We start from the raw sequence: 10,320 nt of genomic DNA, 5'->3' as shown, positions 1-10,320 counted from the left end.
TTTCACGGCCTAATTCTAATAAATTTTGCAAAAGACGTGTGGGGCCTAAATGCTCACTATACACCTAGATAGATTCTTTAAGTGGTGTAGTTTCCCAAATGGGGTTACTTTTGGGGGGCTTCCACTGTTTCGGTCTCTCAGTGGCTTTACAAATTCGACATGACACCCAAAATCTATTCCAGCTAAATTTGAGCTCCAAAAGCCAAATAGCGCTCCTTCCCTTCTAAGCCCCGGTGTGGGTCCAGACAGCAGTTTATTACCACATATGGGGTATTTACATAATCAGGAGAAATTGTTTTACAAATGTTGGGGTGCTTTTTCTCCTTTATTAATTGTAAAACCTAAAAATGTCTAAGTTCTTACAGCAAAAAAGTTGATTTTTACCTTTACAGACTAATTCCAATGAATTCAGCAAAACAACTGTGGGGTCAGAATGCTAACTTTACCCCTAGAAAAATTCCTTGAGGGGTGTAGTTTCCAAAATGGGGTCACTATTGGGGGGTTTCCACGGTTTTCATCCCTCCAGTGCATTGCAAACGTGACATGGCACTGAAAACTATTCCAGCAAAATCAGAAATCCAAAATCAAAATGGTACTCCTTCTCTTCTGAGGCCTGCTGTGGGTCCAAACAGCAGTTTATTACCACATATAGGGTATTGCTATTGCTTTACATATGTTGGGGTGTTTTTTCTACTTTATTCCTTGTAAAAAGTTACAATTTCTAAATTTTTTCACAAAAAAAGTAGATTTTCATCTTCACATACTAATTCAAATATATTTAGCAAAAAAACTGTGGGTTCAAAATGCTAACTATACCCATAGATAAATTCCTTGAGGGGTATAGTTTCCAAAATGGGGTCACTTATGGGGAGTCTTTACTGTTTTGGTACCACAAGACCTATTCAAACCTGATCTGTCTAAAATATATTCTAAAAAAAGGAGGGCCTAAAAAAATCCACTAGGTGCTCCTTTGCTTCTGAGGCCGGTGTTTCAGTCCATTACCGCACTAGGACCACATGTGGGATATTTCTAAAAACTGCAGAATCTGGGCAATAAATATTGAGTTGCATTTCTTGGGTAAAACCTTCTGTGGTACAGAAAAAATGTATTACAAATGATTTTCGGGAAAAAAAATGAAATTTGTAAATTTCACCTCTACTTTGCTTTAATTCCTGTGAAATGTCTAAAGGGTTAAAACACTTTCTGAATGCTGTTTTGAATACTTTGAGGGGTGCAGTTTTAAAAATGGGGTGATTTATGTGGACTTTGTAATATATAAGGCACTGAAAGCCACTTCAGAACTGAACTGGTCCCTGAAAAAACAGGCTTTTGAAATTTTCTTGAAAATATGAGAAATTGCTGCTAAAGTTCTAAGCCTTGTAACGTCCTAGAAAAATAAAAGAATGTTCAAAAAACGATGCAAACATAAAGAAGACATATGGTAAATATAAACTAGTAAGTACTTTGTGTGGTATTACTATCTGTCTTACAAGCAAATACATTTAAATTTTGAAAAATGCAAATTTTTGCTAATTTTCTCTAAATCTTGGTGTTTTTTACAAATAAATATTGAAATTATCGACCAATTTTTTTTCCCTAACATAAAGTACAATATGTCACGAGAAAACAATCTCAGAATCACTTGGATAGGTAAAAGCATTCCGGAGTTATTACCACATAAAGTGACACATGTCAGATTTGAAAAATCGGCTTCATCCTGAAGGCCAAAAGAGGCTCAGTCCTGAAAGGGTTAAAAGCACTGGTCTGTTGCTCGAGGTCCCAGTGTCTGGAGGAAGAGTAGGGAGGTGTCAATCCAAGTTGCTTGCGGTCCAATGTGAAGTTTCCACAGTCAGTGATGGTTTGGGGAGCCATGTCATCTGCTTGTGTTGTCTTCTGTGTTATAAGTCCAGAGTCAGCGCAGCATCTACCAGGAAATTTTAGAGCACTTCATGCTTCTCTCTGCTGACAAGCTTTATGGAGATGTTGATTTTATTTTCCAGAAGGACTTGGAGAAAAATTTCTTCCTAACTCTAAACATAGCAGTCAGAATAAATGTCTTTATCAACAACCCAAGTATATATAACTTGTAATATTATTTCTTTCAGGAAAAGCATCCAGGCCTCTTTTAAACTTTCATTTAATTAATCATGACAACTTCCTTTGGCATAGAACTCCATAGTCTTACTGTTCTAACAATAAAGAACCCTCTTTTATGTGGATGTATCATCTTTGAATAAACCTTAAAGGAACAGTGTCATCACAATTATTTTTTTAATATGTTAAAGATGTTAGTGCTTTATTAAAAACGTTTATATTTATTTGTGTGTTTGTGTTTTACTTTTTCTTATTTTTACACTTTTTCTTCCCTATGGGGGCTGCCATTTTTTTTTCCATTTCTGTATGTGTCGATTAACGACACATACAGACATGGAATACGGCAGCCACAGTCCCATAGGGACTGCGAACGGGGCCCGTTCCATCCACTAACATGTACGCCGTCTGTGTGGGAACTGCGCATGCGCCGCTCCCACACAGTCCAATTTGAAATGCGCGCCGTCCGGCGCCATTTTCCTGTGGACCGGAAGTCGCGGCCGGACAGTAAGATTACTACTTCCGGTCGCGGCTTCCGGACTTGTGCACTTGGACCAGCGGCAGCAGACGGAGCGGACGGGCCGGAGGGAGCCGCGGCGGCAGGAGCAGGTAAGAGATTTCTATGTATGTTCGTGTTTGTGTACGTTTACTACTGTATGTAAACCTACTACACTGTGTGTTAGCTCAAAAAATGGCGACACACAGTGTAGGGGTTAGACCGTTCAAACCCCTCGTTTATCCCGGCACTAGCCAGGATAAAGGAGGGGGGGGAATGCTGAGAGCTCACTAGAGCGAGGGCTTTTTACCCAATTTTGCAATGCTGCAATTTTGGGAATAGCTCCATCTAGTGACCAGCAATGGGAAATATTATAAATTAGAATGAATTTATAATATTTCCTGACTCGTGAAAAAAATAAAAAAAATTTGAACAATGTTTAATCACCTACACACTAAATGTTTAATTTAAAAAAAAAAAACATGTTTTTCTGGCAACAAAAAAAATACGCACAATGGAGATTAAATTTGCAGACCTATAGTTTCTCAGCTCTGTTTTTGATCCTTTCTCTACACTATCCATAACCCATTTGTTCTCCACCAGCCCTGCGGGATGGACCCTGTCATTAATGAGTCCTTAGATATTAGAAATAAAGATCTGTCTATCATAGTATTAATTCAGAGGTATATGCAATCTGAACACAGTGATTTGCATTTTAAGGTCTTTTTAAGGTGGTGCTGTACTTTATTACTGAGCATTTCCCCTGACATTGAATTGTCCTGTATGAATACAGGAGAGATGGCATTTATCAGACTATTTTTTTCACATCCTTCTCCATCTTCTCCTTTTTTGAGAGGACCACGGCTTTTTAATTTTAAGTCTCTTACTATATATTTATACAGTTGAAAACCATTTTTCAATAACTTTTACTCTCTTTGACAATACAGTAAGGGCTCATTCAGACAAGCGTGATTCTCATCCGGGTGCTGTGCATGGAAACAACGCACAGCACACAGACACATTGATTTCAATTGAGCTATTCACACATGCGTGAGTTTTCACGCAGCGAGTGTCCATTGTGTGAAACTCACTGCATGTCCTATATTGGTGCGTTTTCAAGGACATCCGTGTGCTGACCGTGTTTCACACATCAATTACATTTTTAAAAAAAAGACTGCTTGCATGTGCGTGAAAAACACATGCCACATGCAAAGCACATTGATGCAAAAACACAACGCACACGGACAGATTTACGCGTGTTTTTTACGCGCGTAAATCTGTCGCGCTTGTGTGAATGTAGCCTAAGTCTTTTATCTCTGCTGCCTTTATTTCTTTCTTTAGGGCTCGTCCACACGCTGCGGAATTGTCAATTTTTTCCGTCTGGAATTTCGGACGGAAAAAATGCAGCTGAATACAGTAGTAGCATAGTGGATGAGATGTAACAATTCTCATCCACACACTGCGTAAAAATTCGGATCATAAATTTACCTGCGGTGCGTATTTTTCGGACAGCAGCATGTCAATTCCAGCTGTGGAATGTGGCCAGAATTGCTGCATTTTTCAGAGGAGATGTCACCATCTCCCAGCTTTGTGAAAAACGCAGCAAAATACACTCCATTTTCAGCTGTAAAAAACACAGGAAATGGTACGTTTTTGCCGCAGCGGAAAGTCTGCGACTTTCAACGGAATTGCTGCAGAAATTTTTCTGCAACAATTCCGTTGTGTGTGGACAAGCACTTAAAGTGTAACTAAACTTTCAACAAACTTTTGACATGTCATAGCGACTTACACTTTTCATTATAATTCTATAATACCTGTGTGTATTAGTAGTTTAACCCCTTAAGGTCACAGCATGTTTTGACCTTATGGAGACAGCCAATTTTTTCAAATCTGACATATGTCACTTTATGTGGTGATAACTCTGGAATGCTTTCATGTATCCAAGCGATTCTGAGACTGTTTTCTCGTGACACAATGTACTTTATGTTAGTGGTAAAATTTGGTCGATATATAAAGTGTTTATTTGTGAAAAACCCCAAAAAAATTAGAAAATGTGCAAAAATTAGCATTATTCTAAATTTGAATGTACTTGCTTGTAAGACAAATAGTAATATCACACAAAATAGTTACTAGTTAACATTTCCCGGATGTCGACTTTATGTTTGCATAATTTTTTAAAAGTCCTTTTATTTTTCTAGGATGTTACAAGGCTTAGAACTTTAGCTGCAATTTCCCACATTTTCAAGAAAATTTCAAAAGGCTATTTTTTCAGAGACTAGTTCAGTTCTGAAGTGGCTTTGAGGGCCTTATATATTAGAAAGTCCCCATAAATCACCACATTTTAAAAAATAAACCCCTCAAAGCATTCAAAACAGCATTAACAAATTTCTTAACCCTTTAGGCGTTTCACAGGAATTAAAGCAATGTAGAGGGGAAGTTTACAATTTTAATATTTTTTGCCAAAATTCATTGGTAATAAAAAAATTCTCTAACAAAGAAAGTTTTACCAGAGAAATGCAACTCAATATTTATTGCCCAGATTCTGCAGTTTTTAGAAATGTCAGGTTTGAAGAGGTCTGTGGTGCCAAAACAGTGGAAACATCCCGAAAAGTGACCCCATTTTGGAAACTACACCCTTCAAGAAATTTATCTGGGGGTATAGTTAGCATTTTGACCCCACAGTTTCTTTACTAAACTTATTGGAAATAGTCTGTAAAAATGAAAATCTTTTTTATAAAACACTTTTTAATTTTTACAAGGAATAAATGAGAAAAAGTTCCACAACATTTGTAAAGCATCTTCTCCCGATTAAGGCAATGCCCCATATGTGGTAATAAACTGCTGTTTGGACCCACAGCAAGGCTCACAAGGGATGGAGCACCATTTCGATTTTGGAGAGCAGATATTGCTGAAATAGTTTTTTGTGCCATGTCGTGTTTGCAATGCCCTAGAGGGACCAAAACAGCGGAAACCCCCCAAAAGTGACCCATTTTAGAAACTACACCCTCAAGGAATATTTCTAGGGGTATAGTTAGCATTTTGACCCCACACGGTTTTTGCAGAATTTATGGGAATTATGCCGTGAAATTGAAAATTACATTTTTTTTCTAATAAAATGTAGTTTTAGCTGATATTTTTTCATTTTTACAATAGATAAAGGAGAAAAAGCACCCCAACATTTGTAAAGCAAACTCTTCTCTGAGTACAGCAATACCACATATGTGGTAATAAACTGCTGTGTGGACACATGGCAGGGCAGAGAAAGGACAGAGAGCCATTTTAATTTTGGAGCTCAAGTTTTGCTGGAATGGTTTGCAGCCCCATGTCACATTTGCAAAGCCACTGAGGGGCCAAAATAGTGCAAAGCCCGCAAAAGTGACCCCATTTGGGAAACTACACCCCTCGTGGAATTGATCTAGCGGTATAGTGAGCATTTTGACCCAACTGTTATTTTGCTGAATTTTTTTTCATTTTCACAAGAAATAAAGGAGAAAAAGCACCCCAACAATTGTAAGGCAATTTCTCCTGAGTACAGCAATACCTCATAAGTAGTCATAAACTGCGGTTTGGACACACGGCAGGGCTCAGAATGGCAGGAGTGCTACTTTACATGTAGATTTTGGTTGATTGTTTTTTGGGCGCCATGTCGCATTTGAAGAGTCCCTGAGGTACCAGTACAGTAGAAACCCCTGAGAATGGACTCCATTTTGGAAACATTTTCTCAGAGTAATCATCTAGGGGTGTAGTGAGCATTTTGATCCCACAGGTGTTTCATAGATTGTATTAGAATGAGGCAGTGAAAATTAAATATTATTTTTTTCCCAAAAAATATGTCGTTTTGCACCCAATTTTTTTTTCCACAAGGGGTAACAGGAGAAAAAACAACACACAATTTATTACCCAATTTCTTCCGAGTACGACAATACCCAATGTGTGGCCCTAAACTGCTGTTTGTGCACATGGCAGAGCTCAAATTAGAAGGAGCGCCATTTGGCTTTTAGAGCGCAGATTTTGCTGGACTGGTGTACAGGCACCGTGTTGCATTTGCAGAGCTCCCTTTAGGTACCAGAGTAGAGTATAAAACCCTGAGAAGTGACCCTATTTTGTAAACTACATCCCTCAAGGCATTTATCATTTGCCTGGACATATGACAGGGCTTAGGAGTGAAAGGCGCATGTGAGGCCTATTTTGGTGATTTTCGTTGCATTAGCCCACAATGGCAGGGCTCTGGGGTCAAATAGTAAAACAAACCCCCATTTTGGAAACTGCACCCCTCAAGGAATTTTTTAAGGGGTGTAGTGAGCATTTTGACAACACAGGTTTTTGTTTTTTATTAGAAATGAATGCTCAGTGGATGGTGCAAAGTGAAAATTGCAAATTTCCACAGGTATATGCCATTTTAGTGCACAATATATTGTGCACAGTTCGTGCCACTGAAGACAAATACCTCAAACTGTTAAGCGGGTTCTCCCGGATATGGCGATGCCATATATGTGGACATAAACTGCGGTTTGGGCACGCTGCAGGGCTCAGAAGGGAGGGAGCGCCATTTGACTTTTGGAGCGCAGATTTTGCTTAGTGGTAGTTTTGTTTGGGGTTTTGCTGGTATTTCAGTTTATGATGTGGGGGCAAATGTAAGCTGTCCGGAGTACATCAGGGCAAAATAAGAGGGTATAATAATGGGGTAAATAAATAATAATTCATAGATGTGTGGCCGGTGTCACACTGATGAATGGTGCCCAATCTTATCCGCTTTTGGACAATCTGCACAGAACTTTTTTATTTTTTCTCCACCGGAGCTGCCGAAGGGCTTATTTGTTGCAGGACAATCTGTAGATTTCATTGGAACCATTTTGGGGTACATGTGATATTTGGATATTTTTTTACGGCGTTCGCCATGCGCTATGAATGACAATTTTACATTATTCTGCGGGTTGGTACGATTATGGCGATACTGTATGTATATAGTTTTTCTTATGTTTTGCAGCGTCTGCACAATAAAATCACTTTTATTTCAAATAATACATTTTTTGTGTCGCCATATTCTGAGAGCCATAACTTTTTGATTTTTCCATGAAAAAAGCTGTGAGAGGGCTTGTTTTTTCAGGGACAGGCTGTAGTTTTTAATGGTATAATTTGGGGGCATATGCAACTTTTAGATCCCTTCCTTTATTCTATTTTGGGAGGGGTAGTGAGTAAAAAACAGCGATTCTGGAATTGTTTTTATTCTCTTTTTTTACGGTGTTCGCCGTGCGGGTAAAATAGCATGATATTTTTATAGTTCGGGTCGTTACGAACGCTGTGATACCACATATGTGTACTTTTTTTTATGTTTTCCAGTTTTTCCTATAATAAAAGACTTATGGGAAAAAAGGCTGTTATAGTGTTTTTTAACGTGAAACTTGTTTTTTATACCTTTTTACAAAATTTTTATTAACTTGTTTTAACTTTTAACTACATAGTGCAGTGTATTAGAGCTGTCAGCTATTCACTGACAGCAAGCCTATTAAGCTTCGCCTTCCGGAGGGGCCTAATAGGCTTCTGTACGAGGAAGCCATTGTTAGGCTACGGTTGCCATAGCAACCATAAGGTGCGATCCAACCACATAGATGCAACGATAGCCTAGCTCCGGTCCGGGCCATTAAAGCAGGATGTCAGCTGTGAAAAACAGCTGACACCCGCGCCCGTGGTAACCATCATGGTTGCCGACAGGCTAGAAGCCACTTAGATGCAGCGATCGCTTTGATCGCTGCATCTAAGGAGTTAATCTGCTGGATCGGAGCCTAGCTCCGGTCCTGGACATTACAGCGAGGTGTCGGACAGCCGATACCCGGCGGTGATGGCGCTGGCTCAGCTTCTGAGCCAGTGCCATCACATACACATTCTCATGGAGCTGTGATTGGCAGTCTGCTGTGACTGACCAATCACAGCAATCGCCGGCAGCGGACCACTGTGATTGGTCCCCTGCCGTCTTACTGTGCCGATCAACTGTCATAAACAGTTTTTAGCCAGGACGCACCTGTACGTTATTGCACTGCAATAAAGAACGTACCCGTTGCGTCCTGGTGCGGTAAGGGGTTAAATGTTTTCTTGTTTTCATTTATCTAAACCCTTACAGTGTTATTTAACCACTATGTTTTTCTCCTGTTTCCAATTTTACAGTAGAGTAGAGAAGGCTGAGTGGTGCTATGATATCTTTATATAAATATGTAAAAGGTTCCTATCAAACCAAATGTGATAACTTCTTTGTTTTCTGATCAGGAAACACACGTTCACTGCTTGTAGCTGAGGGGAGAACAATGTAAATTTAATATATGAAAGCAGGGCTGGTGTCAGCACCAGTGCCGCTACCTTTGGAGGTGCCCACTCGGCTGCCGGGTGCTTTACGCTGCTGTCATGGCTACTCTAGGAGTGGAATCCCCGGTCAGAGCCATGCCAATGCTCTTACCGGGGATTCTGCTCCTAGAGGGAGCCCCTGTCTAGGAGCAGAAACCCCCCAGAGCATTGCTGATGCTCTTGCTGGAGATTCCGATCACAGAGGGAGCACCCTACATCACTGTCCATATATGGACAGTGACATCAAGGGTATCTCCAGGAGAGGAATCCCCAGATAGAATGCTAGCAACACTCTGGTTGGGGATTCCACTCCTAAAGAGAGCCCCAATGGCGATATCAACAGAGAGGTGGTGTGGCACTATCTACCAGGGGGTGTGTGTCGCACTATCTACCACGGGGCTGTGTGTGGCACAATGGGGCTGTGTGTGGCACTATCCACAGTGGGCTGTGTGTAGCACTATGTACAGGGGCTGTGTGTGGCACTACCCATAGGGGGCAATGTGGCATTATCTACAGAGGGCACTGTGGCATTATCTACAGAGGGCACTGTGGCATTATCTACAGAGGGTACTGTGGCATTATCTACAGAGGGCACTGTATATATGAGGGCACAAAGTGGGGAACTATCTTCTATATCGTGACATAAAGGGGGCCTAACTTTTATATGGGGGCACAAACCTCCTTTTTCTTTTATTTTACTGCCACCGTGAGTTGCCCCGCAAAAGGGACCACTAAGTCTGTGTCGCTCAAGGGCCCACAAAAACCTGAAGCCTGCCCTGCGTGAAACCATACGGTATTTTATTGTCCTATCTGTATAAATCAAAACGTTTTGGAACATGCCCGCATTTGCTTTGGCAGGGGCTGAAAGTGTGGGTATATTTAAGAAAGGGTTACACATTCCTTGGGAAACACAATACATGGGGTTATTAGAATCAATTTTAAAAGTTGATCCAGGTAACTGTCCAAGTCTATGTGACCTAGCCATGACTAAGAGAACAGCTAGTGCTTGAAACGCGTAGGCTATTTTATTGCCACATATCACCACCTTGCTTTCCTCCTGGTGTTTTGTACAAAGCTTTGTCAGCTTGTTTTCTAATAAAGTGGAAATTGAGTTTTTCCAATTCATACCACACTTCGCTGGATCCTCTCCGTTTTTTTCTGCATTTGTCTGCCGTGTGCCGTCGCGGTTGATCCGGGCGAATACCAACACAGGAGCATTTGACTGGTGAGCTGGAGGTTTCCTCCCATTCCCTTTTTCCTTTTTATTATCACTATTGCAAAACTTCCATATGGTCTATTCACATGGTGTAGTCAAACCAAGAGTTTTTGCAGTGACTACCACAAGATTACCACCACAAAATTATTTTTGCAAAAACCGCAATGTTTTTTTTGCAATT

The sequence above is a fragment of the Rhinoderma darwinii genome, chromosome 2 (assembly GCF_050947455.1).
Source record: "Rhinoderma darwinii isolate aRhiDar2 chromosome 2, aRhiDar2.hap1, whole genome shotgun sequence".
Lineage (NCBI taxonomy): Eukaryota > Metazoa > Chordata > Amphibia > Anura > Rhinodermatidae > Rhinoderma > Rhinoderma darwinii.
The sequence above is the reverse complement of the archived record's forward strand: the minus strand, read 5'-3'. Positions refer to the sequence as shown.